This window comes from Balaenoptera ricei, chromosome 8, assembly GCF_028023285.1.
Source record: "Balaenoptera ricei isolate mBalRic1 chromosome 8, mBalRic1.hap2, whole genome shotgun sequence".
In the NCBI taxonomy this organism is placed as follows: domain Eukaryota; kingdom Metazoa; phylum Chordata; class Mammalia; order Artiodactyla; family Balaenopteridae; genus Balaenoptera; species Balaenoptera ricei.
Genome location: NC_082646.1, coordinates 15,909,993 through 15,936,787, shown reverse-complemented (window position 1 = coordinate 15,936,787; position 26,795 = coordinate 15,909,993). Strand labels below are relative to the sequence as shown.

The window sequence follows — 26,795 nt, the reverse complement described above, 5'->3', positions numbered from 1 at the left end:
ACCTACTTTCCTGCCCACCTTCCTTCCTCGTCTCCCTCATCCAAAGTGGGTCTGTGGAAAGAGATGTGTAAGGGGACAAAGAGGCCTAGAATTTGGGAGACTGACAAGAGACATGGGAGGTGATTGTTGCCCTCGAGGATAATGGAGACTTGTTCCCTGACCTCAAGTATCTCATCTCAGTCTCAACAGCTGCCAGTCCTCTCTGGTGAGGTGTGATCCAAATGGGAGGGTAAAAGTCAAGGCAGGCTTCACGGAGGAAGTGACAAAGAGCCAGGTCCACAAGAATAAGAAGGAAATTAACAAGCCAATAAGAGGGAAAAGGTATTCCAGGCAGAGGAAAAGGCATGAACTAAGACTCCAGATATAAAAACTCAAAGCATGCCTGAGGACGTGCTGTGTCCCAGGTGAGCAGCTGTGAGGGGATGCATGGCCAGAGAAGGGGTAAAGTGGAACCTGGTTGTGAAAATCCTGAACGGCAGGCTAAAGAGTTAAGCCTGTGGCCTTAGCAATAAGGAGTCACGGAAGGTGGAGTGTGGCATGCCTTCTGTGCATGCTTGCAGCACACTCACTGGCTAAGGACTTCTGCTAAACGAGCAGGTCTCGGTGATCATCTGACCTCTGGCCTTCTCACACTACCATATGGTTTCATAGGCTCTGTCCCTGCCTCTGACTCTAGCAGAGCTGAAATTCCAAGGATGGCATAGAGGCCAGCTCAGAGGACTTAGCTTGGGGGAAATCCTCAGAAGCGTTTAATGAGATCGTTAGCACTGATCCAGGTTGCAGCAACAGAACCTACTCCCTGCAACGCACGAGGCTGGGGTGGGGAAGAACACTCATCAGGACCATTTGGGAAGAGGAAGAAGTCCTGAACTGGGAGAGGATTTGAAGAGGGAAAATCAAGTGTGAGCTCCTGGTCACTGAGGTCATATTGATCCATCCTCCAAAGGGCAAAGCCATTGGCCCCGTGGGCTGAGGTTGCAAGGAGATCTGATTCTATCTGCAGTTTTAAAGGATAATTCTCAGGCATCATGAGTAAAAGCCGGTGATCCCTCTGAAGAGTGAAATTTGCTCAAAGGACAGCCAGAATTACTGTAATGAGTACATCCATTAATTTTATTATACACCACAGGAAGAGTCGCCATGGAGACTGGGGCCTTCTCTCTGGGGCTGGGCTGCTCCGGGTGATCACAAGGAACCTCATTTTGGTATCCTGTGATTTAAAGACAATGACAGTGAGAAGGGACTTGGGAGGTTTTTCGTAAGGGTCACTTCCTGAAAAAGAAGAGGCAGTGTATTAAGGTAACGCTAGCTGCTGTAACAAATAAACGTAAAAATCTCAGTGGTTTAACGTGACAGAAGTTGTATTTCTTCCTCTCCTGGGGAAGCGCTCTGCTTCAAGGACCCAGACCAACAGAATCTTTTCCACCATCAACACGTGGCTACTCCCTGGTCACCCTGGGCAGTCACGTCTAGCCAGCAAATGGGGGAGACCAAGAGAATATGTGCCTGGGAGGTAATTGCGAATGAGACCTGGAGCTGGCATATGTCAATCACTTCCACTCATATTCCAGGCTCAGAACTCAGTCACATGGCCCATGCAGATGCAAGGGGTGATGGAAATGTGGTCCCTGTATGAACAGGGACTTTTTCCATGACAACTCTACACTGTAGAAAGGAAACATGAATCTTTGCTGGGCCACTAGCCATCTGCCCCAGGAAGCCTGGTGTAAACAGGGGAAAGAGCACTGGACCAGGAGTCCAGGAGTAAATGTGTAGGCCACAATAAGTCCCCTCTCCTCCCTTGGCCTCAGTGTCTTCATCCCTAAAATGGGAGCGTTGGACTTCATGGTCTCCAGCAGGCTTGGACCGTAATGCTGAAGTTGAGGCTGTCCTGTGGGAAAGGAGCTGTTCTCCGAGCTCATGGAAAGTTCTGCCCAGCGAGCTGCCCTCCTGGGCAGCGCGAGTCACACTGCTTTGGGAAGACTGTACCAGGCCACAGTCTCACTCTCAACCTGACATCACGCAAACGGGACCCCAGAGAGGCTGGAAATTGAACAGTCCCCACAGGAGAGGAAACATTAAAGGTTACATGATTTGAGCCTACACAGGGGTCCAAGTGACCTTTCCTTGAGTGGAAAGACACAGGCTGCTGGTCCAGTGACCAATGAGGCAGACGGCGCCAGGAGCTGGGCTGCCCCCAGGAACCACGATTGAGCAGAATGGCTCACGCTGCCTGACTCACAAAGGTGAGCATGCCGAGTGCAGGCAGGAAATGCCGGAGCTCCATGGAGACAAACGCACAACCCATCTGTTACACAAACACGTGTAGCATTTACATGGCTGGATACCGAGGTCAGGTACACATCAGAGATGCAAGAACATGGATGTGCAAACACGGAGGTACATATAAATGGATACACGGCCAGCGCATACTTGCCCAGGGTAGATAAGGATGAACTGGTACACACATGTACGGCTATCCATGAACGGGCAGACACACTTAGATACACACAGAGGCGCGTTTGGATATTATACCAGGACCCATGGTAGATACATAATTAGGTGTATGTAGATGGATGCATAAGCTCGTTTATACACAGAATTCACATCAATACATTCAGAGCATTCCCATGAAAATCTGCATAGCTTCCCACATATGGGAATACACAGGAGCCCAAACACAGGAGCACACAAAGACAGCCACCCATGTACGACTAACACACACATATACACACACATATACATAGAGTCCACACAGATGAACATCTCACAGTTAACTGTCTAACCTCAGAGCTGCACACAGAGGAGGCTGGGAGTTTGTCTTAGACCCTGGGTAGGTGTGTTGACCTTCTAGGCAAATCATTGCCTCTCTTTGGGCTTCAGTAAACTCATCAGTACGATACGGGGGCTGGACTAGGCGATCTCCAAATGCCAGTTCTAAACTGGCTGAGAGACATTCATAATTAAGTTAGAAGGCATGGCCCCTCTTCACGGGCTGCTTCCAGTCTAAGGAGAAGCGGGCAAGCGCAGCCTAGAAATGACAGGGAGGCGTGGAGAGCTGCCAGCTTGTGACTAATGATGGAATCTGTACAGAGAGGCAGGGTTTGAGGAGCTAAAATAAAGGTGGCACCACAATTTCCTTTAAAGAAGACTTGGTTTCCTCCACTGGACAATACCGAGGTGAACTAGACAGTCTCCAGGCCTTCCCGTGGAGGCATGCCAGGGCAGCCTGCAGAGCGCAGGTTCAAGGAGGGTTGAGGGGGGCAGGGGATACTTACTCCCAGGTGTCAGGACCGTGGGGGCAGGCACATCTGCCCAGGAGTCCCCCTGCGAGGCTGAGAGCCCACACCAAGAGGACCAGACTCAGGTGACCTACAGTGAGAGGGAAGAAACGACCATAGTGACAGGCTGGATGACAAGTCATTCTGCCCATACTCAGCCCACAGCAGCCCTCTGGCTAAAGGAACTCTATCAAGTGGCCTCTGAGCAGATCTGCACACTCTGTCTTCCACCGTCAAATGGCTTATGGGTCCCTGCAGGACGATGCTGGCCAAGATCCAGGATATAAGGCTACGTAGTACGGGTACCTGCATCCAAACGTGCCCACACGTGAAGACCTGTGTACACGCATGTGGGCGTGGGCACTTGAGGCCCCGTGTTTGCGCATGTGTGTCTGACAGTGGATACCACACAGGTGTAACTGCTTACAAGTCTTCCTCGCCCACCCGAACCTGCTGTGTAATACGCACTTGAACACGCAAATCATTGTATCTGAGGGTGTCTGTATCTGTTTTTGCCCACTCACCCCATTCATGGTACCTGGATGTATCCATCTCAAAGGGAAAACCATTTCCTGTTTTCCTGCCCTACTCACACAACGGGAAGTTCTGCCCTCCAGGAAACAGTGGGAAGAAATCTGCCCTCCTCTCCACCTGCCTCCCTTCCCCGACCCACTCCTCTCTAGACTTAATTGGCAAGACTGCGGCAAGACCAGGGCATGGCGCCTGCGTGGCGGGGTCAGCATGGACTGCATACACCCTCCCCTCCTCGGCAGGGTAAGCTGGCCAGGCTCTGCCCGGAAGCAGGGAGGCCTGCTGCTGTCTGGGCACTTGGCTTGTGACTCTGGACCACCTCAACACAGGAGGGAGGGGTAGGAAGCCCGTGGGGGCCTCATTTCTTTAAATCAACTTTGCTAGCAATAGAGCTGGTATTTCAACACATCTAATATGCTATCAATTGTAAAACACACCCCAAATTCAGAAATGTGAAAACATGTGTCTTAAAAAAAGAGATGAAATACAGGAATATTTTGGTCACTCTCTGCCTATTTTTTACTTGATTCAGAAATTGGTAGGAAGAGGGATGCAGTTAATTATCGCCCTGAAATCTCTAGACACTTGTTCCTCCTGGACACAAAGTATCTGTGTGTGGGCAACGATTATAGCCGGACCGAGGAGCCTGCCCATCTGTGGTTACTGACGTGTCCACTGATGGCTGAGGAACTGCGTTTATACGTGTGGCTCACTGAGCATGTAACGGCTGCAGGTACAGGTATTTTTATGTGGGTGTGAATGATTTCATGGGTGCTTTATTTGTCAGTATTTGCCGTCTTCATGTGTGAACGTGAATCATAATCCCAGACCCAGATTCCCCACCCATCATCCTGAAAGGGCCACAGCTGTAAACCAGGAGAGACAAGAGGACGGTGGCCTGTCTTTCTCGCTCCTTCAATCTCCTTGCGCTGGCTTCCCCCTCTCCAGGAAGAGGTCATCCAGAGGCCCCTCCAGAGACAGGCCCCGCCTTGCCTGTCTGGGAACAACAGGCGCAAAGCAATCTAGCAATTAGTAATAATCGTGTCTCTCTGACAAGCCATTATTTCTCCAGGACAAAGAAGGTGCTCGGGGGCTGATGAGGGCCAGGAACAAGAAGGATGGAGAAATGGCTCCTTCATGTCTCTGGATTGGGCAGGAGTTTGGGACTCCTCAGGGGAAAGCGGGGACCCCACACTGACTCCCCTCGGTCTCCTCCCCGACTCCCCACATCCCCCCTCCATCCTCTCCAGCCCTTTTTCTCTCCCTCGCCCCTGAGTGCCCAGGCAGGCCTTACTTCCATCCTCACAAAGGGAATGAAATGGTTCAGGCACAAAGGAAGCCTGGCCCAGCCCGCGGCTCAGGGCAGGAGTGCAGGAATGACTGACGGGGAGACCTGGGTTGGCCAGTCCTTGGCCCCTGTATCAGCAGAACATGCGTTTTGCAGGACTGAGCAGGTGCAGAGCTGCCTTAGAAAACCAGCTTCTGGAGGACATGCCTCAGCATCCAGCCGAGCGCTGGGTCTCACAGACGCTCCCTGAAGACAGGTGGTTCTTAATCCCTCCGGTATTCACGGAGGTTTCTGGGGTACAAGGAATGTTGACAAGGGGACACGAAGGTCCAAAAGACATGATACCTTCCCTTGAGGAACCTAAACCCAGTAGGAAGGAAAGGAAATCTCCACAAATGACTGTAATGCAGAGCTCAGTGTAAAGTACCAGGAGAGAGAGGTGAACAAGTGCCATGGGAGATGAGAGCCCCCTGGCACCTAGGGAGATTGGGCAAGCTTCCTGAGAGAGAAAATATCAACTGAACCATCCAGAATAGAGAAATAAAGGATTCCAAAGGGAGAAGAAGAGCACAAGGGCATTTGGTGGCCAGGAAGTTTTGAAGATGAAGAAGATGATGATGATGACTTTGATGATGTCAAACAATATCAAGGATGACATCAAAAATCTCCTTGTTACTTTCTAGCATGTTCTCCTGAGTCCAAACCCAGCCACTCTGCTCATTACTGCCTGACCAAGGCCAAGCCTCATCACCTCTCCAGCCTCTGCTTCCTGGAATTGCTGAAACATAGAGGTGATCCAATCTGCGCTCCATAACAGATAGAAAGAGATAGAGCTTTGGTCCTGGCTCAATCACAGGGCAGGCTGAGAATACGTGAGAGGATTACAAAAGGAAAGGAAAAAATATATAATACTTTGCATCTGGATAATACAGCTTTCAAAGCACTTCTATATATATTATCTCATGTTGGCAAAAAAGGTGATATCGACCACATCGCAAAGATGACAACCAGACTCAAAGAGGTGGGGGGTTAGCCAAGATTGCATAGCTGGCCTTGGCTCTATCTGCTGCCACTCCACAGTGCCTGGAAGGACACATGTGGACCCACTTTGAGCCCATTCAAGAGGAAGCAGGTGTATGCTCTGAAGATTAATCTCTCCACAGCGGGCCTTTCTCCCGGCTGTCCAGAAGGATGGGAGGAGTCAGATGTCCAACAAAGCCCATGGCCAGAGAACCCTTGCTCCATGCCCAGACACTGTTTAATTCCAACTGGAGACCCACCCCTCTTTCAGCAAACCCTCCAGGAACTGCTGAGAATGTGGCTCTAGCATGGTGTCAAGCTGTGCATGCACTGGGGACACAGCCACCCCAGGGATGCTCTTCAAAAACCGGCAGAGGACTCCAGTCTCCTCCAAAGCAAAACCGAGCCTTCTGTGATCTGCCCCAATCCAGCCTCCCACTGCTCATCCCTGGACATCTTTTTCTCTAACAGGGAAGAGCCAATTTTGACTCCACTGTTGGATCTGTTTCTTTGACTTTAGCCTTTGCTTTTGGTTGCTTTTGTTATTATAATCATACATAATGGCCTGCCTCAGGGAACCCTACCTACCTGTGAATGGCTGGTTGCAAGAAAGAAGAAATTAACACATCCCCTCCCTGAGGCTAGACATTCCAGGAGATGTTTTGCAAGACTGATGGCCCCTTTTTACTTCCTCCCCACCTCTCCCTCTCTATTCTGCCTCTTTACTTCCCTCTCTGATTTTATAAGAGAAACTGGCATCCAGACCCCAATAAGATGGTTTTCTGGGGACCCTAGTCTGCCATCTTCTCGGTCTGCCGGCTTTCCGAATAAAGCTGTATTCCCTGCCTCAACACCTCGTCTCCCGATTTATTGGCCTGTCATGCGGTAAGCAGAGCGAGCTTGGACTCGGTAACATTTCTTCTGCGATACCATTCAGCCCCAAACTCACTTATGCTCCCTGTCTCTGCGTCTTTTGCTCTTTCAGTCCCTCCACCTAACACATCCCCCTCTGCTTCCCTGCTGACCTTCAAAAGGTCTCCTCCTCCCATTCCCATCAGAATCCATCTCTCCCTCCACCAGCACTTTCTACCTCAGTGATGCACTTAACCCAGCCTGCCAGGCAGCAGGGTGATTGATGGATGCCTCTGTCTCCCTCCAGTGGACTGTGGGCCACAGGGAACCACACGGCGGGCCTCCTTTATTTCTTCACCTCCCCAGTCCCTGACACACACGCACACGCACACGCACACACAGTAGGCACTTGGTTTAAATTCATTGCATGTTGTTTCATCCAAAGGTCACAGTGACACTTAGTGCTGCTGCTGAGCCTTACATAGCAGGACAGGGTCACACCAGGGTGGTCCAGGGGGAGACCCAGGCTGCCGGAAGTTAACCTGGCTGGATGCAGACCCAGCTATAGGGCAGTGGAATATGGATGGCAAAGTGTGCCCAGCCCTTGCAGGGATGACCCACCTGGGAAACCCCCATTAGCAACCCCTTCTCTCAATCAGGCTGGTCCAGGCACAGAAAGACCCTGAGGACCATTCAGATCCCCTGGAAATGTCAACACTCCCTGAAAGAGGTCTCAACTGGCCTAGAAATCTCCGGGCTGCCTGCACTTGTGATAAGCACAATAAATAAAACAATGAGACCCATTTGAAGGCACTTGTGAGACAGTAGAGCTTTGAGAACTGGACTTTGATGAGTTTGAGGAAAAAAAGAAGAATGAGTTTCCTCTTGGGCCCAGGTTTGTTTATCCTGCTTCTCAGAAGCCAGAGCCTACAAGTGTGATGGTTTTAAATTGCCCAATATGTTTCTCCTACAGGCCCAAAGGCACCTGTCTGCCCTGGGCCAAGTCCCAAACCAGTACAGAAGAGGCACAGCCACTCTGGCTGCCTGGAAGTGGTGGGGGGGTGGGGGGTTGGGCAGGGGAGCAGGGGTTGTCTGGGGGGGAGTCCAGATTTAGTCCTCCCGCGGGAGTGCGCAGAAGAAGTGAGGGAGTAGGGGAGCTCCAGCTAAGGGGGAATCACAAGGTACAGGTGGCTGTGAGATCCAGCCGGCGGAGCCAGTGTGGGCTCGTCCCACAGGGGAGTGGAGGACAGAATCGGGGATTAAGAGTCTGGAGCTCAGAGTTTGGGCCTGGATCTGCCCCTCACATGCCTGGTGCCAAGTCTTTTCTCTCTGGGCCCTGCCTTGATTCCTTCACTCCCTAAGCAGGTGGCTCCATGGGGTTCCCCAGCTCCTTCCTGACCCCTCTCCTCCCCAGCTCACACCAGACCCATCTGGACCCCATTCTGCAAGGGCCTTGCTCCCTCTCAGCTGTCATCACATCCCCAATCCGAGACCACCCATCCGACTGGAAACCTGACTGTGGTACCTTGAGGCATTTCCTCTCACTATGGAAACTTGGTACTTGTCCCCCTGGGGCCACAGGCTACACACCCGTGTGCCCCACCCATCGGTAATAGTACTACTACTATTTCTGTAGTGCTCGCTACCGTGTCAGGCACTTTGTATGCCTTCTCCTACTTGATACAAACCTTTCTACAGATGAGAGAAAAACCAAAGCTTAAAAAGATTTAAGTAATTTGCCCTCCTGCTGCCTTCACAAGGGCTTTGGCACCCATCTCATCCTCACGACACGTCTGCCGGGTCAGCAGCCAGATATTCCCATTTTAGCAAAAAGGAAATAGAGGCTGGGAAAGGTGAAGCCGCTTGCCAAGATCACAGCTAATAAGGAGCAAAGCTGGGGCTCTGAATGCATGGGAAGTACCCATGAACCCCACGCACTATTGCCCCCCTTCCCAGGACGGCCAGACCACACTCCCCACCCCCGCCGCCGCCCACCACCTGTGTCACAGTAAGACCATCAGCCCGCCCTGCCTCCCGCCGGATCATTCCACAGAGCGCGGCCAGACCCTAACTGGCTCTGAGAAGTGATTACTTCAAAGAAGTTCCCATCGGACCAAGATTTCTCTGAAAAAATAAACAGCAAGCCCTCTGGCTCCCCGCTGCCTAGAGGAAGGTGGCCCCAGAGCTGGATTTCTGCCGGCCAGTGGGCGGGGCTGGTGGGCGGGGCTGCTGAGCCGGGCTGGGGGCGGGACCAGCACGCCCCGGCCTGGCCTCGCCCCGCTTCCTCCTCTCCCACCTGGGCCCCCTCCCATCCCGACGTGGAAGCAGAGGCAATTGGGCCGGAAGGCACTGAGCAGTGTGAGGCCAGCCCCACGTCCAAGTGCGGCCAGAGATGGGACGTGTCCTCTCAGAGTCTCTCAGTCAGTCATTAGCAGAGCTGAGCTAGAACCCACTAGACTAACGCCCGACCCCACACCACCCCGCGCTGCCAGAAACTCGCTCTCACAGCATGGGGCCTGAACCAGGCAGGATGCCACCTGTCCACAGGTAAAGGACAGGTGGAAGGATTCTCTGTGGGGAGCAGGGAGCCGAGGGGGCGGGCCAGAGTACTCAAGAGATTCCCACCCTCGGGCGCGCGCTGTTCCTTCAGCACGTGCGGTGACCTACTGTGTTCTAGGCCTGGGTTCTACGGTAAGCAGGACCTGCCCTCCAGAAGCCTGCAGCAGTGGCCGTGACAAACTCGCTTGCGAGTACTCCTCTCCGCACCTCCCCCAGCCCCACCAGGCCTTCTAAGAAGGAAGGATCCGTGGAAGTCTGGGCAGCCTCTGGCCTCGCCCTTCTGCACCTTTGAAACCAACACTAGAGCACGCAAGCTCGGCCAGAGGTCTTGACCCAACGTAAGCACCTGGCCGTGGTGAATTTTTTTAAATTTTGAAATAGAATCCACAATTATAACTCAGATTTCTCACTAACTTTCAGATTCCTGGCTTCTCTTGATAAACTCAGGAGGTCTGGTAATGCCCCGCCCACATTCCTTCCTTCATTCATTCTTTCATTCGACCAAGTGCCTGGTCCCATCCCAAGTGCTGGGAATACGGAGGTGAACAGGGCCATCCAAGTCACTGCTCTTGAGAAGAATCTCTTCAAGGGGCCACGGTCAGCTGGCGCTGGCCCGTCTGTGAGGCATGTCCACTCTACTTCGCCAGAGTCTCCACCATTCCCTGGACCACCCTTCCCATTTGTGAGCTCTGCTTGGTCACTGAGTTCATGCCCTCCTCACCAGACTGGCTGATTAGAAGTGCAGAAAGCTGAAGCAAACTGGACCAAATGCTAACCTCTCTTTAATCTGTGGTGGGTGCAGGAGTGTTTGTCATACTGTGTTCTGCGTTTGTATGAATATTTGAACTTTTTTTTAATTTAAAAATAAGAATGAAAGTGAAGAGAGTTACTTGTGAGTGAGAATCTAGAAAGGTGAAGGAAGGGGTGAAACAAATTAAAGCCAGCAAGGGCTGTGCTTGGGGTGCCTTTGGGAAAGCGTAGGGGGAGGGGAAAGAGATTGTAGGGATGCTACCACACTGGGTGGGCCGGCGTCAGATGGATAGAGATGGAGGAAGGGGTTTTTTTTAAAGGTTTGCTGTATGTTAGGGATGAATGTCCCTTTGGCATTTTTCAAGCAGCTTCACAAAAATTTTAAATTATTTTTCAGTGCTTTTGGGACGCCCGTCTTCTGCTACTTTTGAACGTAACTCTGCGGGATGGGTGTGAGGAGAATAATCAATAAAGCATAGTGAGTGTGTGATCAGGAACTAGGGGCTCCTGAGAGGAGCAACCCTACTGATCTGGGAGTCAAGAAAGGCCCCCAGGGAGAAGTTCTTTAAACTAAACCGTGGATGAGTAGATGTTGCATGACACAAGAGGAAGGTGATGAGATAAGGAAAGGCAAGGAATCTTCCAAGCAGTGGGGATAGCTCTGGGAAGGCTCAGAGGGCAGACTCCAGGATCTGTGGGTGGTTCGAGATGGGAGGACAGTTGGCCTGAGGTAGAGATGGAAGGAGAGATGGGGCTGAAGGGGTGGGCAAGGACCCTGCCAGGCCTTCTGAGCTCCATGACAGCTCATGGACCATATCCAGTGGGCAATCAGGAGCCACTGAGGGCGGTAATCAGTGGCTTTAAGATACTCCTCTGTCTGTTCTGCGAAAATGGATTGGAATGAGGCAAAGCAGTGGTAGGCAGACCAGGAGGCTATTGCAATAAATCAGGAAAGAGATGATGGCGGTTTGGGCTGGGTTGCTGGCAAAGAAAGTGGGAAACAGGGCTTGATTCTAATGACATGTAGGAGATGGAGGAGAGTGATGGGCTAATTCAACACCACGTCCCTAGCACCTAGCATGCTGCCTGACACTCAGTACAAATGAAATGAATATGTATTGAATGAATGGATGAATGGATGTATTGAAGGAATGGATGAATGGATGAATGTATTGAATGAATGAATGAATGGATAAATGAACCAAAGACCTAATACATTAGTAAGCAAATACTGGTAGATGAATGTTAAGGATGAATGTTAAGATGTTAAGGATGAATGTTAAGATGAATGTGCATCCCTCCATTGCACGATGCTCAAAAAAAATGGCTACTATTTCTGAAGGCCTACTGTGTTCCAGGCAGCGGTGTTAGTTAATGCATACACATCATCTCTACACAATCTCTAAGCCTCACAAAACTCCTGCCTTTAGGTGTTATCATTCCCATCTTGTGGCTCAGGAAATAAAAAAGTAGCTTGCTCACATCTACCCGAGGAATAGGAAGCAGAGCTAAATTTCCACCCAGGGATATTCTTTCCACACCTCACAGATTCTCAGAATGGCCCCTTCCAGGCTGAGGACACGATGCTCAGCTCCCCCACTCTGCTCTCCCCCAACTTTGTATTATAGGTAAAAGGGAACAGCTACCAAGTGAAATGGAAGGTTGGAAAACATGAACCCCAAGTTCCTGAACATTTAGTTCTGCTTTCCCACTAGTCATCTTCATCATCACCAACACTTAGCCAGCGCTACTGTATACACCAGCTACTGTCCTAGACAACAGGGCTATGGAGGAGAAGTGGATTCATTCCCTGTCCTGGAGGAAATCATCCAGCATCTGATGAGGAGGGCGAGTGAGTGAGGAGTAATTGAGTAACGGGTTTCCTGAGAGCATGTGTGAAGAAGGCTCAGAGAGGTGAATGTGTTGAGACTGGAGTGTGGGACCCTCAAGGGAAAGAGGTGGTGGAGGAGAATGGAAAGATGGTGGACAAGCACCTGAATTAAGGCAACAACAACGGGGACTAAGAGAAGGGACAGAAGTAAAAGCTGCTTCAGTGATGGTCCAGACAGGATGGTGATGCTGGGTTAGGAGCATGAATGGACTGCCCACCCCCCTGGAGCTACTGAGAATCTTGGTATTTCAGTCAGAGCGGCCACCAGCTCCTCCCCCTGTCCCAGGGCAGCTGCTAAGACATTTTATTGTCCCCCAGGGCCAATGTCTCAGGAACAGAGAAGGGACTCAATCTCTGCCCAACTCCCTCTGCAAGCACAGCTCCTGTTACCAAATGCATTTGTGCCTGGTGCACAGTGAGGCCAAACAAACCGAAATGTCAGAGTTTGGAGCCGAGAAAGGTTTACTGCAGGGCCAAGCCAGGAGAATGGGTGGCTCACACCCCAAAAACCCCCGAACTCCCCTAAGGGTTTCAGCAAAGCATTTTTAAAGGCCAGGTGAGGGAGGAGGGTCTGTGGAGTATGTGATCAGCTCTTACACAATTCTCTGATTGGTTGATGTTGAGATAACAGGGGTTTACATTATCAATCCATAGATGCCAGTAGGTCTGTGTGCTCATGATCATCAAGTAGTTAATTTCTTCCATTTGGTGGTGGTTTCAGCATCTGTGAAACAACTCAGAAAGTGTGCAGGGGCTTCCCTGGTGGCGCAGTGGTTGAGAATCTGCCTGCTAATGCAGGAGACACGGGTTCGAGCCCTGGTCTGGGAGGATCCCACATGCCGCGGAGCAACTGAGCCCGTGAGCCACAATTGCTGAGCCTGCGCGTCTGGAGCCTGTGCTCCGCAGCAAGAGAGGCCGCGATAGTGAGAGGCCCGCGCACCGCGATGAAGAGTGGCCCCCGCTTGCCACAAGTAGAGAAAGCCCTCGCACAGAAACGAAGACCCAACACAGCCATAAATAAAATAAATAAATAAATTTAAAAAAAAAAAAGAAAAAAGAAAGTGTGCATCAGTTACTATTATCTGGGTACTTCAGAGAGGAGCTACAGCAGAAGATGTAGGGGAAGGGTCTGTCCCGGGAAGGCCCCACAGGGTCCTGCTTGGTTACACTCCTGCTCTCCTTACCTGTCAAAATTCACAAATCTGATCAACCCACTTGCCCTCAAGCCAAATAACTCCCGTCTTTGGCTAAATAGAGAAGAGGAGATCAAGGATTTGAAGAGACACTTATTTATCTCTTTACCAGACAGTCTAATGAATAATTTCATGTTTGCAAAAGCTCATTTTGAAATTTGAAGACAAGAGATATATTGCCAAGGCGGCTCTAATACTGCGACATTAATTTTGCACTGAAAGATTTACTCAAAAATTAGATTTTACAATTTTAATGCTTCCATTCTTTTCTTTAAATAAGCTGTGAAATACAGTTAATTAGACTTAAACCCTGGAAGCTTAGACATTTGAGCTTTGGTGTAAGCTACAAAAGAATGCAAGCTTTTTCACTTGCAAATTAAATCTAAATTCATTACATGCCTAAACCTATACTACTTGCAAAAATCCTGCTGGGCTGAGGAGGGGTCTTCTTGAGGCTCCAGATGTCTCCCTACAGCACCCTGGCTGCAGAGAAGGGTTGTGAAAATGAAGGTGGGACAAGACAGGAGGTGGAAAAGACAGAGAGCGTCTGACAAACTTGTCTTGGGCGATGTTAGTGTATTCTTTGGAACGCCAGCCTTGAGAATTGCTCCTTGGGGAAAAGAAGGTTCCGTGCTCAAAAAAGTCAGGGAGATGCCGCCTATCATGCTCCCTTCTTGGAAAGTCACAAGGTTCAAGGAAGTAAAACAAACGAAAAGCTGTTTAATTTTACTTCATCCAGAATTCCCAAATATATTCGACAGTGAAGCCCTTTTTGTCAAAACACCTAACGTTAGGGTCTATCCACTGCTCCTCAGAACAGTTTGCTTTGGGCTCTGGCAGCCCCACTAGGACTGCTTTCTCCTCCTTAGACATGGCCTTGGAGACCCAGCCCAAACTGTCTGTCCTCTTCCACATTGATCTCTTCACTGGGAGCTGTGAAACAATCACATACACAGCCAGCTGAGAAATACAAAATTGAATTCACAACAGGCTGAGGATTTTAGGGACCCAAGGTAGATACAGTACTGGTATCCCTCTAAGTGGTCATGTCTGCAACACACTGCTTAACACTTGAATCAGAGAAACAAACAATTCAAAGGCGTAAGAACGTGTAGGGACCTTTTAACCCGACAGCCCACCTAACGCTAGAATCCCTTCCACAAAAGCTATGCCGGTCCATTCCAAGCAAAGCACTTCTCAGGACAGGGAACTCACCACTTCCTGGAAGTCCGTCTTGTCTCAGGACAGATCTGACTTCATATGTAGCTATAAGGCCACTTCCCTGTGAGACCCCTCACTGGCCTGGAGGTGAACTTGTCTAGGACCCTGCCAGGTGGGCTCCAAATTAGCTGGACTGGGGGCTCCACTCCTGCTAACCTCCTAGTACTTCCCCATCCCTAACTTCCATTTCTGAGTCAGAGACCTTCTTTCCAGCTACTAGTTTGTGCCTGGTTCCACGGCCAAGCCCCTTTCCTTCGGCCACTGCCTCCTCACACTCCTGGGGACCATGGACACCTCTGAGAATCTAATGAAACCAGTGGGTCCTCTTCCCAGAATTGTCCAGAATTGAAAGCTTCACAAATGCCTTCAAGACTGTCCATCAGCCCCGTCTGTGACTTCCTAGTAGAGGCATCTTGATCTGATTGTGGGTGTTGGCAAAATCCAACCAACCCCAATAGACTGTAGGGAATTTTCCAAACATCCACCGTGTGCCTTTGTTTTGTGCCCTTTACTATTCAGGACACCACCCTTGCTATCCACTGCCTATTACTCTATTCCGGACATAATTCATCTTTGGAGGGTAATGATAAAAATGATAACAATAATAATTCCACCTTGCTTTTGCAGTTTACAGAGTGGTGGCATGACTTTATTTAACTTGACCTTCGCCAAGGTCTGAGTCATAAGAGTTATGTTTTGCTTTTAACAAAGGGAAAAACAAGTTCAGAAAGTTGAGTGACGTACCCAGCAACAGAGCCACAAGACAGGTTTCCTGAGTCCTAGTTCTTATAAGTTATCATGTTGCCTCCAAATTATAAACCCTAAATCCTATGTTTTCTTATAGCACCCATAGCCCTTGGTGTCACAGAGGAGAGGGGAGGCTATTTATTCTTTGCGTAACAAGTACAAAGACCAACTGATTATTTTGTATACAACAGGGTTCAGAACAATGCTTTGGATTTTAAAATATCAGGTTCAATACCACTATTGAACTTGTAGCTCTGTAACTTTGTGCAAGGCACTTCAGACTCTTGGAATTAACAGAACTGAAGCCACAGAGCTACTGGGAGGACTAAATGAGATAACACACATACAGGGCGTGGCACATGGCACACACTCAACCGATGTCAGACTGAAAAGGAATGTGGGCTGGGGAAGCCAGAAAGTTCTTCCTGGGAGAGGTAAGATTTAAATTGGGCTCAGGAAGTGGGTTGTAGGTATAGGAAGACAGAATGAGACCTGTGAAGAGGTGTCTAGGGAGGAAATTGCAAAGTGCATTGGGGTGGAGGAGGGAGGGGCATTATAAATAAGCTTCAGTCTTGGGCAGTAAACATTCTGGGTGGAGGGAGCAGAGAGTGGAAAATACGGTCCATTGGGGCTTTGGAGTTTGGACTTCTTTTTGAGGCCAAGGAGAGTCACTGAAGGTTTTGAACTAGAGAGTGATAAAGGACGATGCTTAGTCAGTTGACTGATGGCTAGAAGCAGATGGAAGCAGGAGAGACTAGAGAACAGACAACTGGGGGGGTTATTGCAGTGGCCTGGGTGATAGAGATGTAAGCCCATTTTTTACATCTTGTTTGACTCTAGCAACTTGCCCTGCCTTGTTCCCAATCTCCAGGTCCCCCTCCCATCCTTACCCTGAGTTCCCAGGTAGAATGACTGGGCCTTTGCAGTGGGCCCCATTCCAGGATTCCCATTCTAGTGGCCTGATTCATAGCACAGTTCTAGCCTTTGTCTGGGATCGTTTTTTGCTTTTTGGGGGTTTTTTAAATTGAAGTATAGTTGATTTACAACGTTGTGTTAGTTTCAGGTATACAGCACAGTGATTCGGATAGATGATAGATAGATAGATAGATAGATAGATAGATAGATAGATAGATAGATAGATAGAGATAGATAATCGATAGATAGATGACAGATAGATAGAGATAGAGATAGAGATACATTCTTTCTCAGATTTTTTCCTGTAGGTTATTACAAATTATTTAGTGTAGTTCCCTGTGCTATACAGTAGGTCTCTGTTGGTTATCTATTTTATATACTGTAGTGTGTATATGTTAATCCCAAACTCCAGACACAGGAAACAAACTTATGGGATAGTTCTTCACTGTTGCCTTCCTGGGAACTGGACCCTTATCCTTGGGACCCACCCACCTCTGCTATAACTCACCGTGTTGAAAATAGCAGTATGACAGTGGCTTTCCTGTGGTCTCAAATCACTCACAGGGGTGTTCAACCCATAGCCTGCAAGAGACAAGGTGCTGTGCTGAGTGCTGTGGAGGGTGCAGAATTGGGTCCAACAAGTTCACAGCTTTCAGTAAGCTTGCCATCTAGTACAGAGGGTAAGCCATATATAAAAAAGACTATGATATAAGGTCAAGTATGACTCAAAGAGCTTTTTAGAACAGCTCTGGATAAACAGCTATGGCTGTTCTAAAAACAAATGACCCAGAAAGCCATCATAGGTCTCCATTTATTTGGCCAATGTGATCATTCCCATCAGAGCTTTATGCCACCCATGTGTGAGGAAACAACTGCCACGGGAAGTGGGCAACATCCCTTCCTGACCTGCTCTGTGCCAACTGTTTCCATCTCTCTTCATGCTCCGGATCCCTGCTTTGGTTCTTCCTGGCTTTGAGGTTATGGCTGATACTCCATCCAGCCATTGAAGTCTGTCTCCCCGCTTAGGTCTGCAAGCACACCCACAGTGGGATTGGGGTGGGGGGAACCTTTCAAGGAAAACAAAAGAAAAATACCAAGGCCTATAAAAAGAAACATGTTTTCAGAGTGCTTTTTTCCCATTGCAAATTGAACATGTAGCAAAATATTGACTTGGCGGGCACAGCCCAGTGAGGCCCCCCAGGCCCTGGTCTCTTCTTGTCATTTCACCTTTTTTTTTTTTTTTTTCGCTAAATGCTTAAGAAATGCTTGGATCTCTCTCCAAGCAGGTTAGAGCTGGCCCTGCTCCCAGGTCCTGTAGGATCTTCAGTGACTTCCTAAACCTACTTTGTCTCTGATTTAGGGTCCCTAGTTGTTCCCATTGAGCCAGAGCTGCTGCTCTGACACCTTAGTTCTTCTCAACATGGCCTGTTGAGAACTATCCCAGACAAAGGCTAGCTACCCCGCCCCAGCCTGGGCCTCCCTACACTAAGCAGAGTGGAAGCAGATCTTTCTTTGCTTCCACTCAAGAATCTTCTGACTTGGTCTGGAATAGCCTTCTTGCCCACCCACCCTCTTGGCTGTGTGGGCTCGGTTTGCTGGTCACTAAGGGCCAGTTAAAACCAATTTTGTTCCCAGAACAACTTCTGCAGCCTTGTTTGTCCACACCGTGCCCTCATCAGCTTCCAGGCAGCCTTCAGAGCTGACACCATCTTCCGCCAACTGCCACCATCCAAGGACCAGAAACAAACACCATGTCCCTTTCTGCCTATAAAGGTCACTCCTTTACCCCCACTCTCCCGTCTCTTTGGGTGAGCAGAAGAGGCAGCCTGTCTCCAGCAACTAGTTGACAATTGCAATAGCACCCTAGGCATCCTCCGTGCCTCAAGCCTTCCCCTTCCTGGTCTGTTATTCCACGGCGCAGTAGAGAAAAGAGCTTCCTACGGTGCACATTTCTGCCGTTCCCTGGCTTCAGACTCACAGTGATTTGCATTGTCTTCACATAAAACCCGCGTCCTTGGCACAGCTGACAGTGCCCTGCACAGTGCATCTATCACCTGCCTACCCTGGCACTCCCCATAGCACACCTTCCCTCTAGCCATTTGGGTTGGAGGTTACCTAATATGCCTGGCTCTTCGCCCATCCCTTTGCCTCCTGCCCAGCCCACCTGGTACACCTTGGAAATGCCTATTCAACCTCCAGCTCAAGCATTACCTCCTCCAGGAACCTTCCTTGACCTCCCTTGACAGAGGCAGCATCGCTATTCTCTGAGGATCCCACGTGCTGCATTTGGACCTGTATCGCAAGATGATGCCATTTCTATAATTTTATATGTTCGGTCTCTCCTAGACATAAATTGTGGCCAAGAGCTCAGACTCAGAGTCTAACAGAGCAGAGATCAAATTCCAGCTCCATCATTTACTAGCGAGGTGACCTCATGCAAGAACAGACCTCAATCTCAGTTTCCTCCTGTATAAAATGGTAGTAATGATCATGAGACCTACCTTGTAAGAGGCTGTTGTGAGGATTAAATGAGTTAATGATCTAAATCACATTGCCTGGTATACAGTAAGCAGCCATTCGATGCTGATTTATTCTGTTTTAGACTCTGAGACCCTAAGTTCTTACCACATAGGAACAGTAACTACATTTATTTAGCATTTGCTAGTTGTACTTGTATCGATGCACTTAACCCTCATAACTGCATGAAGGTGGTATTTTTGTTATCCCCATTTTGCAGATGAAGAAAAGAAGCAAAGAGGCTAACTTACGTGCCTAAGTGAACACACCCAGGCAGCAGCAGATTCGAACCCAGGAAGTCTGGCTCCAGAGCCCTCCACCCTAAGGACTACACCCAGTGGCTCTTTAGATAGTCACTAAACATTTATTTTTAAAACTGAACCAATCAGTCTGTTCAGCTTTGTATCCTTAGTGCCAATCATAGACCCAACACATCTGAGTTCTCATAAGTGGCTGTTGACTAATGAGGAGCAGAGATTACAAGGCAGGGAGTGAAGCCTTTCCCTGTGATCAGTTCTCCCTCCGCTCCACGCATGGTGATGAGTCCTGACTCAGGAGCCCCAGTGACCGTGGACTTACTCTCCACCGTAAACAAGTACAGTAAACAGAGCAGACTTCCCATTCACCGGCTCAGACAGCCACAGCCCCTGGGCCACCCCATACAACCCCCTGACACCTGCAGTTGTCTGCAGAGAGAGAAGGGGAAGAACCAGCCCGGGACAGGGAGAGAGAGAGAGAGAGAGAGAGAGAGCATTTGACTCATTAGCTGCATATTCCATTCTGACATTTGAACCTGACGGAATCCAAGTAGGGCTGGAGTAATGAATTAATCCCAGGGAAGAAGACAGGTCTGCAGCTCCTTAGCTATTAATGGCCCACTGTGAAGGGGAGCCCTGCTGAGCCAATATGTGACATGGAGATTGTTCCCCACTACCTGGCTCCCGTTGGAACCTCCCTGGTCCAACCCAGCCAACTTCAGAGAGACTGACACATGATAGGTGTTTGATACGTATCTACCAATTAAGGAACTGATTGAAGAGTGAGTCATTCCCCCCGGGGTTCACTGGGACAGGACCAAGCATCCTATGATTCTGTGCTCCAGTTAGCAGTTCCCATACCTCCTAGAGGTCAGCTTGTCCAGGCCCCTGCCTTTGGGCAGTCTGTTCTCCTTTTCTAGGGTCACAGACCAGGGTATCTCCTATCAACGATCACAGAGGAAAAATGGTCATCAGTTTCCCCAGATTTATTTTCATTTATTCATTCATTCATTTTCTTTCTTTCTTTCTCTTTCTTTTTTCTGTTTCTCTTTCTATCTCTCTCTCTCTCACACACACACACACCCTCCCCAAATCCACCACTCTCCCTTCCAGTCTCCCTGGCTACCCACATTCTTAGTGATGCCAGATCCAGGAGGCCACAGGATGGTGCTGGCACAAATCTGCTTCGAAAGGGAAAGACGAGAGAGGGAGCGACAGAGAGGAAGAGGGGCACCCCTGCACCCCCCGGCTCTCTTCTCCAGGCTTGGCTGTCTCTAACCCCAGGCCACAGAATTCATCGCTCACTCTGATTCAGTGGGACAGTTATTTTATATTATTAAAATAAGAGATTATCATCACCACCGATCTCCATCTCCTTTCCAATCTCATTTGAAAAGCAGGCATTGCCTCCTGCTCCCGGACCCCTAATTCTCTCTGCCTCGGCTGTTAAATCATTTAACCTAGCAAAGTGTCGGAATATGCATTTTACATGAGAGACACGAGGCAGGATAAATCTGGGCTGACTGCAGAGGCTGAAAAGAAATATCTGAGGTGCAGACAAGGGTCAAAGAAGCCTTGGATGGGATGCAGAGTCCGGAAAGGCGGGGTCTCCTCCCTCTCCTCTCCTGCTTAGTGGATAAGAAAGCCAAAGCCTGGTCCCTCTTTGAAGAAAAGCAACTGAAACCCATAACAGACACCAGTAACAGGGGCCAGGGCACATCACGCAACCCGGCCTTCCCTAGACTTCTATGATGGGGCGTTACCAGACATGACCTTACCAAGCTCTGGGACTCAGATTAGACCCAGTATTCAGCATTCAACTTGATGCACTCAAAGCTGGGCTACAGAGTTCTATACACTTAACCCTTTGTAATTTATAAATGACAACTGTAGTTACTCAGGAGCCTGGGTGAGAACACTGGGAAGGTTCATTTACTCATGAATTCATTTTATCAAATTATACTGAGGGTCTGCTATGTGTTAGCCCTGGGCTGGGTGCTGGGGATGCAGATGTGGACCAGACACAGCTGTGCTATCAAGGACCTCATGGTTAGATAACTCTAACAGGGTTAAAAGCTAAAAACAATGCCAGGTGTGTGCTCTTGGTTGAGAGTATAATTTTTCCATACGCTTTATCGGTCAAATGGAGATTTTGCAAACCACTGTGTGAGTCCCATAAATGCTTAAGTGCCCCTAAGTTCACAGTTGCTTATTTCTTGCTTGATCTAGAAAGAAGAAGCAATGCTCCTTAGGACATTTGGCATGTAGATAGCAGGCCCAGGGCTCAAACCCAGGAGTCCCACTTCAGCTATGGTGTCAGGCTACTAAAACAGAGGGCGGGGGGAGGGTTGCCACATTTAGCAAATGAAAATACACGAGACCCGATTACATTTGAATTTCAGGTAAACAATGGTTAAAATAATTTTGTAATATGTGTGTCCCAAATACTCCATGAGACATACTTACACTAAAAAAAAAAGTATTCATTGTTATCTAAAATTCCACTTTAACTGGGCATCCTGTATTTTACCTGGTAACCCTTTGGGGATGGGAGAGAGCACCACTTGGAAATTGGATACACAGGGACCTGGGTGAGAGATAGTGAGAGATGCTGGGCCTGGGAGCCAGGAGAGGTTCCTGGAGCCCAGTGGGTGTCTCCTCAGTTCCCAAGGGAGGCTGTCCCCACTCCCCCAACCCAATGGCAACTTGAGCTGCCTCTGTAGCTGTGCTAATGAGAACGCTCTTCCCCAAACAACAGATTAATTGATTTAAAACTTTCAATGCCAGATGCTTGGTGGAAGCATTTTAATAATCCTCGAGTCAGAATTAATCACGTCTCCTGATCTTTGAGGAGGGCAGTTATTAAATCCTGCAGAGGCAAGGGATGGGGCCAGGCAGGGGAAGAAGCTGCTTTTCCTGGGTCCTCTCTCCTGCTGTGCTCTAACCAGGAGCCCTGGGGGCCCCTGGTGGGGTGGCATGGGATGGGGAGCAGAGGCAGGTCTGGAACGGCACCTGCAGGGCAGGAAGTTGACCGGCTAAGCCCTGGTTTCTCGCAGCCCAAGGCCAAGGCGGGGTACAGGGGAGTCCTGTTCCAGAGGTTCCCCCACGGCCTGGCCACAGTCAACTGCAGAACTGGACATACTTGCTCAGGCCCAGGACAGGGCCGTCTTTCTCCCTGAATCCCTCTCACTCCCCCTTTTCACATCCAAGGAATTTTAGAAGAATCTAGTTCTCTGAATCTAGGAATGAGGAAAAGGAAAAAATGTCTCCTGTAGTGAAACCAGCGGCTCGTCTTCCCCCCTTGCTGAAAACTAGCTTCCTGCCTCTCGGCAACCTCCCGCCACACCAGCTGCCCCTCCGTGGGCTCTGATGCCCTTTCTCCTTTGCCTCTCAGCTCGCTCCCGCTGTGGGCTCTTAGTCCTTTCCCTCCTCCATCCAGAAGCCACCTGAATTCCGCCTCTATGTCTCCAGACTTCCACCTTCTACCCCGTCTCTCTTGCTTGTCCAGTTGCCTGTTCTCTGCCCCTAATTCCTCTCACTTCAGCCTCCTACACTTCCAGTATACCAAGCACATCACCAACACAAGTTCTAATCTTTATAACCCTCCTATTCAGTAGATTATTACTACCCGTTGTTTGCAGAGGGGTAAACTGCGGCTTGTTTTGTTAGGTGGCTTGTCCACAGACACACAGCTGCATTAGGTCAGTCCTGAGCCCCACCCCACCCAGAAGGCTTCTCGGGCCCCCATTTTCCTCTTGGTTTCAGAGTTCCTAACGTAGTCACATCAGAGGGAGCTGATTTTGCACATAATGATACCAAATGTTTTGCCCATTCGAAGCCCCTAAAAGTCCGGGGCCATGTTTTGTGCTCCTGCGCAGAACGGGGTATCAGCCCACCTGGGAAGACTTGTTAAGTGACAACGGGAAGCCTTTGCCTGGGGGGAAGGTGTGTGGGCACCTGAGCCTCCCACGATCTGAGCCAAACAACTCCATTTCTCTTGAGAGTCATCCTGTGGATGGTGGCCTCACTCCATCACTCCCCCCTCACCTGAAACCCTCACACACCCCTCAGCAGTGTCATGCAGACACTAAGCACTGAGCAGGCAGGGGCCTGCCAATGGTCTCCACCACATATGAGGTCCGGCCCCAAACAGCACAACCCCAGACAGTCTAGAGGGTGACACATTCTGCCCCTGTTAATGCTGAGCACCCTTGGGCTCCCCTGGTCCCCTGATGCCCCACTGTCAAAGCTAAATCAATACTCCCTTTTTTCTCTGCAAGAACATCTCAGTAATCCTAATTGGTCACTATGGCAACCCCAGCTGCAGCTCCTCGTGGCCTCAATGAAGAGACAGAAGGATGAGAGGGGGTGAGATAGAGGTTAAGCCTACTTATTGTATAATGCTCTGCCTTTGATATCACCTAGATCCACATGCTAAGTACCTGGAAAGAAACAAAATCCCGTGTAAATTAGAATGATACCATCCAATCCCCTGCTTATATCCTCACTAGTAGCAGCCGATAAGGCCACTGTCTGCAGCCGCTGGGCCTGACCTCCTCCGCCTGGCGGCTGATGGGGTTGCGGTGGTGGGTCACATTCATCAGAGAGGATGGGCGGGGCTGTGAATCCCGCAGGGCAAAATGGCTGTGCAGGGGCCTCTGCCTGTAGCATCCCCACCCCAACCCAACCAGGAGGGGATCTGAGGGAAAAGGAGAGACAGGAAGACCACTGCCCAGAGCCTGGTCCTGTGTCTCTTCCTTGGTGGAACCTTGAGACTGCTATTCCATTTCCTCAGCAGATGGATCATTCCCTGCTTAGTTGGGGTACCCTCAAAACCCCAATCCTGCCTTGAGCTCTGGGGTGAGATCTCCCCATCATACAAACATGCACACACATGCACATACATACACACTTCCTGCCCGCAAATGTGTCTTCCCATCTAGCCACCCTCAGAAAAATAAAGCCTCTGCTCTCTTCATTCTTCAAGACTCCCTCTTCCCCTTCCCCTCAGTGCCGCTGCCCCACACGGGCTGGGCCTTCCTTCTGTGACTCCATGATCTCTCTGTTGCCAGGGTGAGGGTTGGCTCTGCAGCTGCCCACATTTGCCAGTGACATCAGTTCCTTCAGCTCTGCCCTCTGAATTGTCTTCTCAGAGCCAGACTCCTTCCCCATCCCAGGAGAGGTGGGTTTCAGCTTTCCCTCCCGACACACTGCTATGCTTATGCCCTACCTGCCCCACATGGAACTTCTAACCTATTTTCCACTTGTTGCAGCAGAAGACTCCCAGGGTCATAGTCTACCCCAGCCAGGGCCAGAGCCAGATCAGTCCTACAAAGGATGGGATTCATTGTAGCCTCTTTCCTTGGCCCAGCTGCCCCAGGTCCATTTGAGCAGAGCTTTTAATCCTACCCTGTGGCCCACAGAGAGACTCCTTTGCTGGGAGTCCCTCCAAGTTTTTCTATGGTCCGTTTTGGTCCTCTCCCCCTGGGAAATCCATGGTTGGACACTGGATTTTTCTTAATGTTAAACAGAAGGTGAGAAAGCTCTGTCTGTTCTGCCCTCTTTCTGTCTGCCCCTTTCATAACTTCTCCTCGTTCAGCACACACAGCTGTGATCAACCATCCATTTCCGAACTCCAGTCAACACCTAAGGCTTTCCCTGCTGCCTGCCAATTCACTCTGTCAACCGTCCATCTTAGAACCATTTAGGGGGCACTTTGCCATGTCCTGGGCACAGTTAGGGACACGAAGAGCCTGAGAAGTTCCAATTTTCTAATCCAAAAAGGATTAGAGGGCATGCATCTGTCCATATCTAGTCTGTAGAAGATAAAGCTTTTCTCTTGATTGTATCTGGGAACAGAGAGGAAGAACAGCTGTGGTGTGGGGGGACGAGACATGACTTTGGAATCACACAGATCTTGTTATGGAAACTTGGGCAAATTCTTCAACGTCTCTAAGTCTAGGATTCATGGAGATCATAATGCCTGCCTTGGAAGGTTACTGTGAGGCGTGAATGTGATATAGCCTGGAAAAAGGCTTTGTCAATGATGAGATGCGGTACAAATGTAAGGAACTAACATTACCATGACAGTGATATGGGACTATAGTTCTCTTGGCCTTGGATGGGTGATCTTTCTGTTTCTCCCCTCGTGGAGACTGTTTTGGGAGAGGAGGGATCACAAGTCCCTCTCAGGCTGTGACCCTATGTATTCTTGCCTTCTCCCCCCAGGTTGGTCCAGGATAGGTGATTGTAGGTAGAGAACGTAGAGACAGAATCCCTCCTATCACCACTTACCCATAGATGAGCGACAACGGCATCCTCTTAGCTTAAGATGTGATAATAGTCTTTTCACCTGTGAGTCCCAATTCCAGCTGCCTGGGAACATGTTCCCACCAGGTAATTTTTGATCAGGAATGTAGGTGCAGGCACATTTCAGATACGTCCCTTGATCCCCAACACCTCCTATGACACAGATAAAGAAAACACTATGCTTATCCTCCTTATGTCAATGAGGAAACTGAGGCAAGAGAGGCGAAGTGACATTTCCAAGACCATGGAGCTAGCAAGCTGCAGATCTGAGACTTCTAATTCCCAAATGCAAAACCTGCACTCTCTTTCTCTGTGCAGCTGCCTGCCTCCTGAAAGCTGCTCCCTGTGGCCCACTCATCTGCTATTCTGGCAGGGTAAACACTTGAAGAAGGCCCTTTGCTCAGAGGGCATGTTGAGCAGAACATCAGGTCAAAGTTCATCTGCATTTTTGGCGACAGAAGGCTGCCGAGATAATAGGAGCCCCTTTGTCCTCCATGGGGCTGGATGGGAGCAAGTGGATGTCTGAAGGAGATTACAAGCAGTTATGGATATTGCTTGTCATGCTACCATCAGCAGATGCCTTTTTCAATTGACTAGTTGCTTGTATTTCCAGAATAGGGAATGCCAGATGTATTTCCTGCACTGAAAGAGAGTACTGAAGGCCCTTGGAAAGAGACCCAGCTGTTAAGTATCAGTGGAGGCTGGGGTAGTTTAACCCCTGGTGGCCAGGTAATCAGAATTCCTGGGAAGCCAAGGACAAACAGCCAAGGCAGCCCACATCTAACAAATGAATGGAGGCTTGAAAGTCCTTTCTAAGTTGCTTGTTTGGAGTTCAAAATTCACTTTGCTGTGTAAACAGTGTTACTAGAACTAACATTTATTGAGTCCTGTATGTGCTACATGGTATCAAAGCATTCTATCTGCTTTCTTTTTTCTATTACATCCTCACCTCATTACAACTTTACAAGGTAAGAGTGGCAGACACTGGCTTGTTCACCGTATCAGTAACCCTTTCCTCTTAGGCACACAGTCCTTCCTCAGCCTTCCTTATATTAGGGGCAGCCATGGGACAATGGAAAGTAGATGGAAATCATATGCACCACCTCCTAATCTGGCCCATAAAAATGCCTCCTGCCCAACCCTTTGTGTGCTCTCCTCCTTCATCTATCTGCTGGATGCATGGATCCAGTGAAAGGCTCCCAAGCTCTAGGGAATTATGTCATCCACTAAATGGAATGATCCTGGGTCCCTGAATGACTGCATGGAGCCAAACCCCACTACTGACCTACGCTGGACTGTGACACGAGTGAGAAATAAAACTTTACTGTGTTAAGCTACCGAGATTTGGTGGGTTTTCTCACCCACCCAAACTAATTCAGTATCAGACTATATCAACAGCCTCCATTTTACAAATGAGGAAACAGAGGCTCAGAGAGGTAGCGTGACATGCCCAATGCTACATAG

General features: G+C 49.4%; 1 long non-coding RNA gene across 6 annotated transcripts in view; it reads right to left on the bottom strand.

Moving 5' to 3' along the window:
* Window positions 1-1,108: 1,108 nt before the first annotated feature.
* LOC132370397 (uncharacterized) overlaps window positions 1,109-26,795 on the bottom strand; it is a 283,270-nt gene continuing 257,583 nt past the window's right edge. For all 6 annotated transcript variants that reach the window (XR_009504557.1, XR_009504555.1, XR_009504556.1 and 3 more), the window contains 5 exons: window positions 25,317-25,484; window positions 17,155-17,315; window positions 16,757-16,830; window positions 3,279-3,372; window positions 1,109-1,210 (listed from right to left, as the gene is read on the bottom strand). This is a non-coding gene — a long non-coding RNA (uncharacterized LOC132370397). The remainder of the gene's footprint in view (window positions 1,211-3,278; window positions 3,373-16,756; window positions 16,831-17,154; window positions 17,316-25,316; window positions 25,485-26,795) is intronic.